This window comes from Triturus cristatus, chromosome 4_2, assembly GCF_964204655.1.
Source record: "Triturus cristatus chromosome 4_2, aTriCri1.1, whole genome shotgun sequence".
NCBI lineage: Eukaryota > Metazoa > Chordata > Amphibia > Caudata > Salamandridae > Triturus > Triturus cristatus.
The window spans coordinates 478153093-478170980 of record NC_140586.1 but is presented as its reverse complement, the minus strand read 5'-3'; the positions used below and the strand labels follow the sequence as shown (position 1 = coordinate 478170980).

The window sequence follows — 17888 nt, the reverse complement described above, 5'->3', positions numbered from 1 at the left end:
GGCGTGGTGATGGTTGCCAGCCATGTGGCGAGTCGGAATGACAGGTGGTGGTGACTTGCTGGTATAGTGCGGATGTCAGGATAGACCTGGGCAGCCGCGTGCCTCCGCCTTGCCGATGTTGAGTGTTTGTGGCGGCTTTACACTTAGAGTGTGTTGACCCTCACTTGCCTGGCTTGGGGCCACTGCCGACTCCATCTTGAGGCGGTGTGAGGACGGACACTCGGAGCAGATCTTCACCCGTGGCATCTGCGGACAGGAGCAGGGATGCCACTTGACGTGGACTGCCGACTCTTGGGGAGTGGCCGTTCACTTGGGGAAGCGTTGTGGAGAGACGCGGTTCGCGACTGCTGCGGCTTACATTCGGTTCTCCTGTGAGGCTGTGTCCAGGGACGGTGGTCCGCCTTGGTGGCTGTCGAATGTGTCAGGGTGAGCTCTTGGCTTGCTGTGAGTTTCTGGTCTTCTCCTTTTGCTGGTCTGTTCAGTCTACCTGTGTCTTCCGGTTTTCCAGGGTGACAGGGCTGTCACTCTTCTTTCTTCGAGGGCGTTGTGCTTGGACCTCGAGGCGGTGCTGTCAGGGCGCCGGCTTCTTCCTTCGCTCCGGAGCGCTCCTTGCTTGCTGGGCGACGTGACGTCCAGTCGTGTGCCGCTGGTGTTGGAGCGCCTGTTGCTGTGGCGGCCGGCCACGTGGAGTGTGCAACTCCTTCCTTGCCTGTCGTGGGTCACCGCCGACTCCATCTTGAGGCTGTGTTGGGGAGGACACTGTGTCGCGGACACCGTGACGCTTTCTGGCTGCTGCGGGTGCGACTCCTCTCTTGCCTGTTGTGGGTCACCGCCGACTCCATCTTGAGGCTGTGTTGAGGAGGACACTGTGTCGCGGACACTGTGTCGCTTTCGGGCCGCTGCGGGTGCGACTCCTTTCTTGCCTGCCGTGGGTCACGCCGACTCCATCTTGAGGCTGTGTTGAGGAGGACCCTGTATTGCTTTCGGCCCCCTGCGGGGCTTCGCTGGTGCAGTGGGGACGTGGTCGCTCTCTGTGCTGCGTCCAGCTGTGTTTCTTTGTGGAGATGTCTCGTTCTCCTGGATGCCTGTCGGTGCAGTCGGATTCACTGGTGTGGTCTCCTGCGCACTTCGGACCACGTGCGATCCGTCTTCGCCTTGTGCGCTCCCTTCTGGCACTGGTGTGCCTGTGGTGTGGTTGGCGGTTGTGACTGTTCACCAGAAGGGGCGGGTGATGCGACCTCTTCACTGGCATTGGCTTTGGGCAGCCATGTGTGTGGTGCACGCTCTGCACCTGTCTTTCTTGTGCTGTTGTTGTGGGTAGGTACCTTGTGACGATGCTGTCTGTTCAGTTTGCTGCTTTTGGGACCTTGCAGAGTGACTGGCACATTTTTCAGTGTTCAGTGGTTTCGTAGCTTCGCTGGTGGCGAATGAAACAATGCCCTGTTGGGGTGTGCGGCTTCTCTTGTCTAGGTCCTGGCTGCTGTGTCTGTCCTGCTTTCTTGCAGTGGTGGTCGTTCGCTACTCGGGGCATGTGACGTCGTTTCCTTGCTGGCGGTGGCGTCAGACAGCCACTGGGGGATGTGTAGCATAACACCTGCTGGCCGTTGCACTGGTCGGCCACTGATAGTTGCATGCTCTGCGCCCACTCCTTTTGTTCCTTCGGGGGGATGTGGCTTGCTGCCTTTTTAGGCCTTGCTGATGCTGTGGATATTTACAGCCACTGACGGCGTGTGGTGTAATCAGCATCAGTCCTGGCTGTATCTTTCATAGCCTTCCTCTCCATTTCCTGTGGAAGCCTTTCATGCCACCATGCCCTTTTGTCAGTCCATGTAGTGAAGGAGAGCGTGACAGCAGTTCACGTTTGCTGCTGTGCTTGCAGTGGCGGTAGATGCTAGGGGGTGTGCGGCGCACAGTATCCTTTGTGGCTCGCCATCTAGCAGGGCTTCTTTGCTGTGTGCACCATTCCTCTCCTCTTGAAAAAAGTAGTGAGCCTAGTTGGCTAGTATGCTGGTTGTGGCACTTGGGAGTGCAGGGCACTGGAGGTTACGATGTGGGGCTTGTACCGTGCAATAGCAGGCTCAGCATGGCATGAGTCTGTTTTATTGGCACTATTTAATTGCCGATTTGCCATCTGGTACACTGCTGCAATTGGCTTGTAGGTGGTACTGCAGGCTACTCCTTGGTGCATGTGTCTGCGCTGGCCTGAATTCCCACAAGTGATTTATTATGCTGGGGCCATCTTCCTTTCAGTCAGTTATGGCTCTTGTGCTGTGCAGTGGACTTTTGCGTGCAATGCCTCTTGCTGGCCACTGCAGGTGATCACGAAGAGGCCAGGTACGTATTCCCGTGTGTTGTAGGTGTTCCGAGTGCTGCAGGCGTCCCTTGTTTTTCTCGGGCGCTGCAGGATGCCACAAGAACTCCACTCGTGCTGTGAGCCTCAGGTGCATTCGAGATGTCGGCGTTCATCTCTGTGAGGTCTGGCCACGAGGATCGCGCTGTGGTTTACGATTCGGGGCAAAAGCTTCATTAAGCGTGTGGAGCGCTTACTTCTTCCCCAGGTCACTGCTGAGGTGTGGCGCCAGAAATCACCGCTAGGTGGCGGTGCTGCCACAATTCACGGACGCTCCCTACGGCTGCTGGTGGTCTCGGCTGGCGTGCGGCTTCAATCTTCACCCCATAATCAGGAAGTTTGTTGGGAGACAATCCCGACGGCATTGCAGCTACTCCTTCCCCGTTGCGCAGGGGTTGACGATGCAGGTCTGTGCGTTCTCTTTTATCTGTTTTCCATGCACTAGCCCTTTGTCCACATTGCCTGTTTGCTTCCGATGCGCCGCGTGGTGCGATTCAGACCCGGTGGGTGACAGGGCCTCTGGATTTTCACGCCGCTTGGGGGGCGCTTCGGGGTGATCTTTACTTAAAGCAGAGGTCTCCTGGCGCAGGCGTGTCAGCAGTCTCTTGCGGGCATCGCGGGGACTTTAGCTGGGGTCACAACGGCAGGCAGCTGCCGCAACAGGTGGCACCTCATCCCTCGAGCTCACACTTGTAGGGTTGCAGCTATATTCTGTGCAGTTCCCTTCGTTGTGGCCATTCCTCCTCCCCTCTTTTCCGTGATCACAACTGGCGGTATGTGGATGGCAGCAATGTCACAGCGGTTCAGCAGGGAGGCACCAGGGGCCCATCTCTCTCACGCTGCGGCTTCTCTTCAGTTTACAGGAGCCTCATCGCATGAGCATCGTTTCGCCTGGGCCCGAACATACCTGGAGGGGCTAAAACACCTTCTCCTTCGGCACCTTGCAGATAGCGCTGCCTGTCCCACACCATCAAGCGATAAGCACGGCGTTAGAGAGGGCTCTTCTCCCTCTCCTCCGCCATTCCGGCGAGGCCAGGGTTCACCCTCTTGTGGGGGGGGACGTGCGCACTTCTACAGGCAGGCAGTTGCGACAGTTTGTATGTCCTGTATATCACCCTTTCGTCGCCAATGTGGTGTCGGGCCTCAGGCCCGCATGACGGCAATGACTGACACCATGTGGTAGGCTACAGTAACTGGCCACGAGCACGTGCGCCCGGGCCTTTTTATTAGCCGGGGCCACGTCACTCGTGACACCCGTGATGGATGGGTGTGGGATGCAGTGTGTCCAGCCCTCAGGGGAGTGGCTGGAAGTCTAGCTTCCTGCGGGACACTAGAACGTGTCTCGCAGGACACTACAACTTCCATGGGTCGGAATGACAGCTGAATTCAGACAAAACAATCTCATCTCTCACACAGCACTTTAGCTTCTGTGTAGTAAGTAGGAAACTTATTGAACCCTTTATTTTTTTAACGAACCTTCACGTTTCCAAATAGATGCAAATTGCGAAAAGCGTCTGGGCGGAGTCATACATTATCAGGAATTCAAGGGTGAAGAATAATCGCTAATAACGGCAGGCTCATAAGAATCAACATACATTCACACATCCATGGCTTCTCGTATTGTAGCCTAAGCCTATGATAGTATCTGTCGATCATTCAGCCTGATCTGCAATACAGAGTGTATCCTTCTGCCCAGACAAGGGTGCCAAAGCAACCTTTAGTTAAGGTAAGGAGTAGTGTTGTGTGATTGTTTCACTTTCCCCACAGGGAGCACGTGTACAGTGCAGGGGCAGCTGGTGACATTTGAAAGTGGTAGGGCGTAAACAAAATCACGTGACTGATGTGTATCAAGCGAGCGTAGCGAGCTAGCCCAACTGTCATAAAGTCTGGTAGGAGGCGGGAGGAGGGTTCTTCCCCTGAGAACCTTTTGAAAAAAGATGTGGCAAATGGTGCATTTTCAAGCAAATTTGAGAAAGTAAGAAGGTTAATAAGGCACTTGTGAAAGCGTAGTTGTGACATCAATAAAACAGATTTCACATGAAAATGATATTGACATCACTTTTCTCTAGGATATACACTCAAAATACAACCTGCATCAATGATTGCCATTGCTTTTATATACTAAAAAAAAAAGTGTCACATCACACATCAGTCTGTCATCATATGCACACTTACCCCATAATATGGCAGACATGCATTTCATGTAACTAATTAACCACCACAGACCATTCAGTGCCTTAGGATGCATCTCATATTTCACATAAAAACGTGTCTTTTGTACGGAAAGCCTTCGACGTGCAAGATCTTGCTACAAGTGAGCAAAGCTTGGCGACTAATATACCTACGTGTTACAAGCCAGCGGCCTTAAGCGAGTGAGACGGCAAACGATAATTTCAAGCCAAAAACTAAAAATCAAACCATCTTAGAAAATACCTTCAACAGAGAAAGCAAAGCGCATTTTTAAAGATCGTGTTCTAGTAACTTCTTTCAGTATCCCATATTCTATTTTCCGTTCTACTTCGGATGCGGGCATAAACAAAAGTCTCTGCCTAAATTGGAATTACAAAATGTGGGTTAAATCACAACTGGGGTTTTTCTGGTGAGATGTAAATGTAGAAACCCGACCAGCATGGCGGGAATCCCTGCTGCAATTTGTGCGGAAGCTGAGTTTCATGAAGTTATTTCCGAGCACATAATAGTGGCCCAGTATCTTGCAACATGGAAACACCCATCTTTGTGGTATCGTTACTCCCGGGTGCGGTATTACTAATGGAGTTCCCTAATAATGAGGGCTTTAGAGTAGACTGACTGAGTGGCAGCAATTTCTAGCCAGCAGGCCTTCCTTAATTTAATGAATAGTACAATAAAAAAATAAACTTACCAGGCATCTCCATTCTCCTTCGATTCCGCTCGTCTCCTCTGCAACGTGGTGGAACTAACCCTGCCTAATCAGGAGACTGGATGCGACGGGAGGCGGCTGACCCTTATTTACTTACTTTGTACCCTGGCATTTGATAGGGCACGGGGCGACTTTGCAAAAAATGCGTCACCGCCCGAGCAGAATCCTATTCAGAGGCCTGCACGCTACACTAGGCATGCGCAGCATACCTAATGGTTTTGAATGTGAGTGAGGAGCGCACGCTCCTCACTCACATGCGCAGTCAGACCACCATCTTCTGGACTCCTGCTCTGAGTGCTCGCCCCAGTCTCCCCCCCCCTCCCCTGCATGCGCTGTGCGTTGGCATGCGCACTTTTACCCGCCCGGCCAGGGAGATGTACACAGACAAATTGAAAGCTGTCAATTCATCTGCTTACATTCCGTTGCCGAACTGCAGACAGTTAGCAGTTTCTTTTCTGGGGCGCCACCCTGGCGCCCGTTTGGACCAGCCGCTGCTGGTACAGTGTCTGTTTGTCGTGCAGTTTCACTGTGCCATAAGCAATTTGCAACAACCTGTGCTGCTGATAATTTACAGTGCATGTTTATAATACACAATCAAGCACAATGAGCATATATAATATTGGGCCTTCGTATGTTAGGTGTATTCACACTCAGAGTGGCGGTAGGAAATTCATTTTTCCATGAGTGAAGGCTTTAGGGCAAGCGCTAGAAGTCGGGATCCCTTGACCAATAATTGGCACTTGAATGGGCAAAAAGATGTTGGCACCATGGAGAATGAATGGGCCATCACACGCAATTCTCATCCACTTCAACAGTTCCTCTTAATCATACTTGATGAATCCACTCTGATATGGATTGCCTCCGGGTTAATCTCAAGGTATTTTAATCATAATCTGGATCATTCCATTATCCAGAATATCTTTTATCAAGAGCTCCCTCGCACCGAGGTCAAGAATGCCCTTATAGTATCCTCTTATCAGTGCAGGATGAGTTCTCTTAAATGAATCATGCCAGTTAGACCTGTCCTACTCAGGGTGGTCTTCCCCCAAACGTTTTGCCTGCTTACCTCCTCTTCTTGCTGTATCATTTTGTGAGGACTCTGAGCACTTTATCGCTGCTGACCAGTGCTAACATGTGTGTGCTTCTCCCCTAAATATGGTAACATTGTTGTAAACACAGTTGGCATATTTAGATAGCTTATTAGTCCCTTGTAAAGTGGTATACCATATATTCAGGGCACTGATTGTGCTCGCCACATAAGTAGCCTTTCAAGCCTGTCTCAAGCCTGCCACTGTAAGGCATGCATGTGCAATTCACTGCCACTTCGACTTGGTATTTTAAACCCTTTACAAAGCTTTAAACTTCCCTTTCATTACACATAAGTCACCACTAAGTTAGGCCCCAGGTATCACATAGGGCATGGTGCTCTGTAAGTAAAAGGTAGGTCATGTACTTATTAAGTTTTGCATGTCCAGGTAATGATACCCACATTTGTTTTTCACTACTGTGAGGCCTACTCCTCTCATAGGTCAACATTGGGAATTCCTTAATACCCTTTTAAGCTGTAATTTCTGATTGGAAATGAGTGGCTGTGTTATGTTTTATATGATTGGAATGGTAATGATAAATCCTCTTCACTATAAAAGTTGGATTTAACATTACTATTCTAGAAATACCACTTTTAGAAAGTGGGCGTTACTCTTCTCCTACTGCCCTGTGTGCCTGCAGCCTATCTCCAATACACATATGGGGTGCGTGAGAGCTACACTTTGTGCATTCCCTCTAGATATCAACAAACACAAGAAGTTTTGCAATTGAATAGGCAGTGTCCTGTCCCCACCTAAAGGGCTAATTACCACCTTCTGATAGTCTGGAGCCAGGGCTGGAAAGGACATCTATGGAATTCAAAGACCCTTCTTTGAAGTCACCCCCACTTCAGAGGCACAACTGGTTATAAGTACTCGGGCTCTGACCACACCAAATGAGTACACTACTGGACCTGTGAAGAACTCTGTCAGGAACAAGGATTACTGTGCTGCTACAAGAACTGCCGCTCTGCTGGACTGCTGCTCTGGAAGAACAACTGTGCTGCATGTAGCCTGTTGCTTGCTACCCTCTGCCCTGCTGAGGAAAGGACCAGACTCATCTCATTCAAACTCAGAATGACTCCCAGGGCTTGCTGGCCTGTCCCCTGTTCTGAGGTCTCAGGGCCATCACAGACTTCTTACAACCCTGCAACAGCACCTGGACTCTTCCATATGTGAGTCCTGCCTTACCAAGCAGTGCCAATCCAGTCCTGGGCTCCTGGGCCCTTCGAAGTGACTTTCTCTTGATGATTTTGCCCTGAGCAGAACCGGCACATCTTCTTCTATGCTGACACAGTTTCTGCTCAACAACATCGTTTTCACGGACTGCGCGGCCTGACAATGATGAATCACCATCATCGCAAAAGGGTTCGTCAATGAAGTTGTCACTATCTGCATGAAAATGAACCAACGCATCACCTCCATCCACGCGATCAACGAAGATGCATTCCTTCTCTGCTTTTCCCATCAGGTCTTCGATGTTGATGTTTCCTCCATCCAAAGTACTTTTTCAGCAGAATCTGCGTGGGTCCTGGAGCTCTACCTGGTTACAATTTCCAGCTTTGCCCAAGTCATGAAATTTGAGAACCAAAAAGAGACTATTGGGCTGATTTAGAGTTTTTAGCAGAGAGGGTATTCATTCGCAATGGTGACAGAGTAATTTCTCCTCTAATTCTCGGTCCTCCTGCCCAATGCAAAAGTGAGCAGACCCCCAGCTTTATGCAACCAGAATAAAATGTACTCAGTGAGTGCAAACCTTCCTACAATGGCCCAAGGGAATAGGAACATTGGAGATAAGCCATCTGACAGTCCACCCAATTGAGAGTGGGCGGTCTGATGGCTTGTAATTTGCTCTTTGTCACCACCAAGTATATCCTGGTAGTAAGGTACAGTAAAAAAAGAAAATGACCATCACATCATGGAAGGACACTCACATGATGTGGGCACTTTGGGGTTTGACGTCTGCCTGTCATGTTTAACAGAGTTGTCTGTCAAACTTTTCCTACGTTACAGAAACTGCCATGATGATGGTTCCTGCCAATGCAAAGAGATATCAGATATCAGAAACTGATAGATGGAGTAGAGGCAGGGTGGTCAGTGTAGTGTCCTCCACAGGCCTGTCTGCCTTTATTCCCTGGGCCAAACCATAAACCATACTCTAAATGTAAAGTTAAAACCCTTCACCAGGATGATGCAGCAAATCTGTGCCAGAAGGAAAGCTATTTTGAAGACTACGAAATTTAGGTTTCTTCCGTTCAGACCTTTTGCCACCAAAATCAACAACCTGGTATAGCTGACTTCCTCGCCATCAAATAAAGCATACAATTACATCTAGGTCCTGGTCAAACCTCAAACCGATAAATATTATTGACACTTCACATTTTCTTAGTGTTTTTTTGCCTTAAAACTGTAAAATACATACCTTTGGTTCCACTTATGCTGGTTTTGGTACCTTTTTGTTCAGTCATGGTTTTCTATTTTGCTAGAGTTTTTTTGTGCTGTTTTCTTGATTTGATTTTAAAGCATTTGGTACTGCATGAATGTAACTTTCATCCCTCCGGAGAACTACTTGCTGCTTTGCTACACCTACAAGGGATTAGCAGAGATTCTATAAGGTCTGTGCTAACCTAAACAGACTGGAAGAGGCATCCCTTCCCACATAAATAATCTGACGGAGGCTCACAGTCGAGCCCTGTCAAAAAACAAAATATTAATAAAAGGATGTTGCAGTAGAAAGAATTAAAAATTCCCTTGATTTGAGTAATGAGTAAACGCTTGAGGTAAAAACTTGAACATATGAACATTGTGTATACTATGAAGATGTAAAATAGTTTCTCATGCATTGCAGTGAAAGGATACATCTAAACAGGCAAGAGTGCGACTTGAGAGATTGATACTCTTCTGGGACAGAAACAAAGCCCATATTTATGATAATATATTGGTGACAAAATGTCAGTCAGCTAGCTAAAGCTGCCAGTAGCCAGATCTAAAAAGAATATAAACAGCGACACATTCTGACAGCAAGAGGTCAGAAGTTGGAAGTCTTCATATTTAGGTAATTTTGGGACTGGGCCCCACTTTCCCAAATATGCCCCAGCGATGTTTTATCCGTTCGCCTACTTGGAGAGATTACCATCTTTCTTTGCCTTTCAATGAAATGTAATTTATCTTTTTGTCTTTTTTCTTATCCAGGTTAGTCGTAATTACAGAAACCAGACTTCAAGATCTGTCAAGTAAGAAAATGGAGCTTCCCTATTGCTGACCTCACTTCAACTGCCTTCACATTCCAGACTCAAGCACACTACATTCAAATCGACATGCTTTTCTGGGACATGATGAACTTCTGAAGAGTTGAAAGTGTCAGATACTCATTGTTGGGCCATGTACGAGTCAGCAGTGCTTATAAAGTCCACACAAATGTAATATTGTTCCTATATTGCAGCAGGCATGGTGCAGTGGGTAATGTCAAATACATATTAGCCAGCCTCACTGTTTCACCTATACACTGAGGGACATACTTACAAGCCCTCTGCTCCACCGAAAAGTCACTTTTTGTGACATTCCGGTGGCACAAAGCACTTAGCCATATCTACAAGGCCATGTAAAGCCACCCTTCGTGGCTTTTCATGACCTTGTATATATGGAGTAAGGCAAAGCAGCACAAGTCGCTGCTGTGCCTTACTCTCTGTCATAGAGGCATTCCATGAGCGTTGCTGTGTGTGTTCCCACGCAATACCCAGGGACTTTGATGCTGCCCCTGATTTACAATATCTCTTAAACCTGGGGCAGCACCAAAACCTTGCTGGCGTAACAAGGAGAAATGCTTGAATTCTGCTCATTGTTACCTCTTTATATGTGTGCTACATTCTGCATCACACATGAAATGAAGAAACAGCCTCTCATGATTGTTTTTGTGCAAGAAGGTATCACTTAGTGCAGAAAAGCAATCCTGCCAACAACACAGACATGTTTTCACCATGGTGCAAGGGCACCTGCATCGGCGCATGGCTGCTAATTGTGTGCTGGTGCTTGCTGAAAAGAAAGGAATGCACTGTATCTTGCAAATATGGTTTATTCCTATCCTTTCAAATTGGCGTAGGGCAGAGCAGCAAAATGACTTGATGCAAAGGAACTTCAAAAGTAGAACATTACCCTTTGCAACAAACGTTTGCTCTTGCCATACCAGCATCCTTCAGTTTAATCTTGTGATTAAGGGACATAGCTTTATTCAACGATCATTCTGACCTTTATTAGTGCACAATTCCCTTATTCTACTAAATAAGTTGTTTCAAACACATACACACACACACACACACACACACAGACATTTTCTAATAATACATTGCCTGTGTCCTTGCTGGATTCATGTTACATATATCCTAATTCTAATATTCCGCTTTTTCTGGGGACGATATTCAATTGTAAAAGGATGCTATCCTCCTTGCACTTCTGATCCATCTGTTATTCAGAGTCCCTGCACTGAGTTTAACCCTTATGTGTTGGAATTCTTATAGAGCTCCCTGATATTCAGATTCCCAATAAGGTTGCAAATGTAGTTCTCATTGTAGTATCAGATGTGGTTCCTTGTTATGTGTGTATAGTGCCTTATACAATTCTTCTACAAGTCTTTTCTAGATGGTTTCTAAAGACCTAGCCGTTTGTCACGCTTTCTCTTCCTATAGTGATAATGCCACCTCCTTACTTCATGTGCTTATCTTCTGTAGAGTGAGGAGAACTATGGTTTTTGTGTGCTCTTAAATTTAAACTTGCATAACATAACATAACATAACATAGCAGTATATTACATTACATAACATGTATGCCCCGTTTCCCTTCCTTATTTAATTCTGTAATAAGCTGAATTCCCAAACGATTTACAGGATTTTAACAATATATATTTTTTTAACCTTGTTTTGGGATTTTTCCACTGGAGCTGCTTGACACAGCAGTCTATATCAAAAACAAAAGAAGAAAACACAACTCAAGCACTTAGATCCCTTCATATTACATAGCCAAATTACATTTTTCTTTGTGCACTCCCACCATAGAACCCTGCCATGGTGCAGTCCCCCATTTTAACAATATTCCATATAGTGTTCTGTGGCAAGATATGGGTAAACCACTCAGTGTTATTGATACCTCATAAGGCAGAAATATAGTATAAGAATTTCAATGGATTCACAGTTAGGAAGGCAGCTTATATGGCCCCATGTTGGAGGTCTGAAGCATAGCCAGTGTCTGCAAGTCTGCTCTGTGATAGCCTTCTCTGAAGCATTGCAACTTTACAATTATGTAGAAACAAACTTGGGCCTTTTCAACTCATCATCCTAATAAAGACTGAAATCTTGTTCCGAATGTTAATGCTGTTGATTGTGTAGGTTCTACAATACACACAAACAAATATATTCTAAGGTGGGCAAGGGTTTGGTAGTGAATAAATCTTCTTCTGGGCCCTGAATATTTTTGCTTTTATTGTGCAGACTTTGTATGATGTGCCGATTCTTCAGCAAGCATTGGTTCTGAAGACAATTGGGTTGGTGCACCCCCCAAAAATGAAGAAAAAAAAGTTTTTGGCATCTAATAAACAAACTGAACACAAAGGCGGAGCGCACATGAGCAATTAATGGATTTTAGCATACTTTGCCGCAGTCCATGTGAATTGCACTGCCCCAGTGAAGACTTCATATAATGGACGACTGATGCCATAATTAACTCCAATTAGGTGTCCACAGAACACATTTTTGTTTGAGCAAGGGGAGACATTCACTTTAAGACAGATGTCCACTGGCAAGATTGGGAGTGTGGCATATGACCTTTAACCTATCTTCTCCTTTCCTTCATTTGTAAATACATTTCAAATAACAAATCTCCTGTTTACAAATGCACACTTCTAGCTCTACATTCGGATGGTGAAGTGTTGTCGGACAATGGTCTCCGTCCCTTTGGCATGGGCAGGAAATATGTTCTTTCTTGTTCTCCTAAATTACTTTCACACAATAAAGAAGCTCACAATAACATCAATTGATCATTGAAAATAGCAGCAGGGTTCCAACTACTATAGTTCCAGACACATTGACATTAGGAAAAGATTTGAATAGATTTTGGAACATGACTTGACTATTCATTCCTCCTAGTAAAGGGTATTGATTTGGCCCTTTGTTATCACTGTTTTAACTCATTTTACAGAGGAGTAGCAGCATTACAGAGGAGTAGCAGCGGTCGTCCCATCTGTGACCATGCCTCATGCTGGCCTTCACTGTTGCTGTGAAAAACCCAGTAGAGTTGAAAGTATTAGAAAGCAATGCCTAGATCTCTTACTGCTCTTAGCCAAGTGCTCCTTGCCCTCGCACAAGCTTTACTTGTGAGGAGGACTCCTTCTGCAAGACAGGGTCTTCTTTTGCCTCATTCTGAAAATGCTAGCACTGCTCACCCTTCATGGGTTCCACAAAAAGGGTCAGACATTCAGGAAAGTACCCCAAGAATACACAAATCATCACTGGGACAGAGATCATTGTTGTAGTTGGTGTGTGAATATGTTTTAAGGACTGAGGTGGGAACAATAGGAAACATATTCATGGGGATAATCTAGGTCTGACATCCAAATCACTCTTCCACACCTGACTCCTGTCGTATGTGTTAAGCTACAGCATTATTTTGCATTTCAAACGAGAAGGCTGGCATATTTATACCAGCAGTAAATCATCCACAGACGCTGACACCTTATTCATCAGCAGGTCCTCTTTCCGCCTTCTTACAATTTACAAGATATGAAGACATATTTTGCACGCGATTCATGAAGCACTTTGACTCCAATGTAATTCTTATTAGACTGGCCCAAGGAACAAAGGAATTCTGGAACTTTTTATTGGATAACATTCAGAATAAAATTCATTGAAACAATTGTCCATGTTGCTACTGCTTGCCCTGCACTCAGCTTTCAAAAAATGTAGGCCTGAGGCAATATTGGATAATATAGAGTTGGCGGTGCCTTTTTCCAAGCCATAGTATGGCTTCACAGCTCTGTAAAAGAAAACACTCAAGAGGTCAAACTTAATGCCACCTCATTCCAATCCATTGCGGAAAATTGCTGGAATACGGTTTAGCTTTTATCTATTACCTTTCCTCTTTAAAATGTGCACACTCCCACTCGTGAACACCAACCATGCGGTCGTTCTCTTGATTTATACCTGTACACCACTGGTACACAGGTAGACTTCCTAACAACTTGCCCCACAGCAGATCTGCTATTTTAAGTATCCACCTAAATCTGATGGAAAGATGGATGGCTTCAATTAGGCTTATTTTAAGTTCACTGCAACCAAGACCAGGCTACGGTTATCCCCCTGGGATGTTCTCCATGCTCCACTATTATATAATTAAATGCCACTATATTAGACATATAGTGTACCCCAGAACAAGGTTGATGAAGTAATAGTTTCAGTTAACAAGGATCTCTTCTTACTGCTGCTGTAAACTGCCACTGCCCATTTCTACCCCAAACTTAGACTCGGCCTCAGCGCCTCCTCTCTATTATCACTCGCGAAGTAGACTCAGTCGGGTCTAATTTTATGAGGTCTATGATAACATGTGTATGAAAATTCAATATATCTTGGCTACCTGGATAACATATGAAGAAGTAAAAAAAAAAAAAACTCAATCATGATTCTGTTTAACCAATACAACTTTGATCAAATGCCTCTCACCAAATTACCAATCCTACTGATATCTATTCAAGCAAAAGTGACACATCTCAGCTTTGTATGCCAAGAAATGTATTGCCTGCTAGAACCAAAGGAAAGATTTAAAACAACCTTGATTTCCACATATACCTACAACCCATATCACAGGTACTCATCACAATGTTCCAAATGCGAGGATGTGTACGAATAACAGTGTTTTGGTTTGTTTGCTTGTCAGGTTTTTCATACGTACGTTCATAGATTCAATGATGTCTGAATCAAAGGTCTTTTTTTATTTTCTCCATGCCATGTTGCCACTAAGAATGCATGGGTGCCATTATATATTTTTACCTATTGCACATATACAGAAGTGTAAAAGCAACTATTGTGGTATTATGTTGAAACAAATTAGCTTTTTTCCCAAAAGATACTTATTTATTATATAAAATGTTCCAGTTTTATTATATATCATGTTGTATTACATTTATGTAGATTTAAATAAAAATCAAATAAAATGTTACATTTTACCTAAGCATTGCCATGTCTCATTTGGAGCAGACATATTTCACAGAATTTATAAGAATGTGAGGGGCATATTATCAAGAACGGCGATAAGGGGCTTGATAATATGCCCTTGAGAATTCAAACAGAAGCCCAGGTTCACACCAGAACATGGGATTCTATTGGAATTCTCAAGAGCATATTATCAAGCCCCTTATCGTCGCTTTAGCGGCAGTTTCCTGTCGCTAAAGCGGCGACAATTTTAACGCCGTTCTTTATAATATGCCCCTGGGTATTTTCATTTTAAGATTGTACATGGTGACAATGTTTTGCATGTTTGTAGAACTACTGATGACCCTTCTGCCACAAATGCTGCTTCAATGGATTTAACAAGTCTGCCATGAGTTATAAGCAATTATTTAATTTTAAAACTGCTGCTTGCTAGACATACGACTGCAGATAACGTCACAATTCCTTACCAATAATCTTCCTTACAGTTAGTCTTACTCCACTAGCACAGTTCTTATCTATCAGCTGTGATGTGATGACGAAAAGGGACATTGTGGTAATTCCATCGCCTAAGAAAATAGTGGTGCAGATTCAGAAATGTAACTTACATTTGTGAGTAATTTACACTTTTGAATATGTTTACTACTTTTAGGTTATTCACAAAATCTGAGTGTTAAGTTACTCAAAATGTGTGACTGACATGTCTCCATCCCCTGAAAAGGCGGTGGAGCCAAAAGTATGAACATAAGTTACTACTGGCAAAGTAGTAGTAAGTCCTGAGCCACACACACATGTCCAACCACTGGTACTGCAACAACTGCAACATCATTGCATTGAAAATAATGGAGGCAGGAACGTTAAATAAAATCCCATTGGAAATAATGTTAAATTAAATAAAATTATTATAATAGTTTTAAACAGTTAAAATATAAATACATTTAATATGTTACAATTATGTGTCTAAAATAGCACATATTTATAAGTGAATTTCAAAATATTTTAACAGCCAGTTTTCAATGTAAAAAATAATATAACATTTTTCTAAACAAATACATTACGTATCATCTGTAATTAGTGCTATACATCTCTTTTTGTAGTTTTTATATTTTACTCTTTATGTGGAATTAATTTTTTAACATAAACTTCTGAAAAACATTTTTCTTTTAATATATCTAAATTAGTTAAAGTAATAAAAAGTAATAGTGCTGTAGCAGTTTTTCCCTGTTCTACATTTAAATAATTATCTACACTTAATTTACAGTAATATTTAACATAAAAATCTGTCTGTCACATTCTCCACCACCCTGTTCAAAGCTCTAGCCTGGAATATCTGATCAGACATCATGCTGCCCATTGTATCCCATATCTCAGCTCATCCTGCCACACTATTCACCTCTCAGACCCATCAACCAACCTACTTTTACCACCGAGTACTCTTCCATGTCACATCGTTCCCCACCCATCATCATGCCCTGTTGCACATCCCCCAGTCAACTCTAAATCTTTAACTTGACTAGTCACTCAGCCCACCCTTTTGTTTGTCGCACCTAGAAGGTGTACATTGTGGTTATCTGTTTCTTGGCTGGGGTGGAAATGTGAATGTTGTGTGTGCTTACAGTGAGAGGAATAGCCAAAAACTGCAGAAGTTCTGTGATAATGTCATGGGGTGTTGGGGTTACAATTGACCAAACCCTGAGACAGTTGGTTAAAGAAAGTGAAATTTAGTTGAATACTGAAAGGATCTGTGCATCAGGAGTCATGAAGATCCATTGGTGGTGCTCACTTTAGAAGCCTACTGAGGACCTCTATCGTGTAAATTATGATAGGGCTGCAAAGTCTCCCAAATCCTTATCTAAATTTAGTAGAACTAAAACCTTGTCGAAGAGAGCGGTGAATCCAGTGGTCAAAAGGATTACACATATAGAGTGCCATTAATTGACTGTATTTTCCTATGACTTTGACGCTAGTTAGGAGCTAGTAAATGCATTGAGGAGTGTTAGCTACGTGTCCCTTTGAGAAAACAAAGTCCTTAGTACTCAAGTTTTTGGATTGTTGGGAGGCATTCAGTTAACAATTGTGACACAGGAATAGGGAAGTAAAAAGTACAGGTCACACAATTAAAAAGTTCAGATTTTGATGAAGGTTTGATATGTATTTGGTTTCCTAGTGATTGTGGCTATTGAATAATGTAGGATCCTTATGTCATGTCTTTCTCCTGTACCCTGGGGAGTACCTGCAAGTGCTTCCACATTTCCAGAGTGTTAGTTGTTGGAGACATCATCAGGTGGGAGATCGTCAGATAACAACATCAGGTCTGAGAATGTCAGTTTCAGAGTGAAGAGCATTGCCAGATTTATCAGCTGCCCAGCCGGATGGTGTGGCAAATGGATGAGCTCAGTCCTCCTGGGGTGTCTCTGTTCTGTTCACTGAAGTACCTGCTGACAGCAAGATCATGTGCACACATGCCTCCATTTCAGAGGCTGTAAGTCAGAACTTAGGCAACCTCCTTTAATAAATACACTCCTGGTGGTGAGAGGGTTATTTTGGCAATTCAGTGTTAATATTTCTATTCTTTTATTTTCAATCTAGTGGCCTACATATAACCATATCAAAGAGGTTGTGGCCAGTCATGTGATTGCAGATGGCCTGATTTATCTGCCAACATAATGGTCCACCCACCAGATTTTAAAGTGGGCAGACCTTTGGTGTAACCACGGTGGAGACTACTCAATCTCTGTCATGGTTGGACCCATCTGATGGCCTGACAGAGTAAGGGCTGTCAGAGGTTGATCTGTATGTCCACCCACCTAATTTAGCTGGGTGACATGCAGGTCAGTATTCACTGCCCATCACTGCCAGGAAAGCCATGGCGGTAAAGGGCAGAAAAAACGACAACATGCATCCCTCGCCTTGGCAGATTTTATTTTTATTTTCAAAAACAAAACCCCACATTGGGCTTTTGTTTTTGAAAATATGTTTTATTTAATTTGACGTATGGCCCCGTCAGGTTTGATGGAGCCACATGGCAAAGTTACAATACATTGATAGGAACTTCCTAGATGCTGGTCGGCCCAATGGACATTTATAAGTTTGGCAGTCGGGACCTTCACCTGGGTGATGGGGGATGGCCTGACTGCCAGTACCTTTATTGGGTCCAGTGTTTAGACACCTTCGCTTTCTATTCACTAATGCATTCTGTACTTCAGGATGTGCCTGGCCTTGGCATGATGGGTTATTCATTCATCAGGTAGCTGTCTTTCTGGAACACTTGTCTATTGTGGCCAAGTGTGAAAGATTGTGCAGCCTATGCATTCCAATACCAGTATGTATTCCATAAAGACCCTGTTGCAATCCTTTCAATATAT

At 44.4% G+C, this 17888-nt stretch overlaps 1 protein-coding gene across 1 annotated transcript in view; it reads left to right on the top strand.

Annotated features, from left to right (window-relative positions):
* Positions 1-14540, top strand: part of DNAJB4 (DnaJ heat shock protein family (Hsp40) member B4) — a 213290-nt gene extending 198750 nt beyond the window's left edge. Inside the window, exon 4 of the mRNA XM_085601976.1 lies at positions 9527-14540. The gene's annotated coding sequence lies outside the window, so the exon portion shown is untranslated. The remainder of the gene's footprint in view (positions 1-9526) is intronic.
* The last annotated feature ends 3348 nt before the right edge of the window (positions 14541-17888 follow it).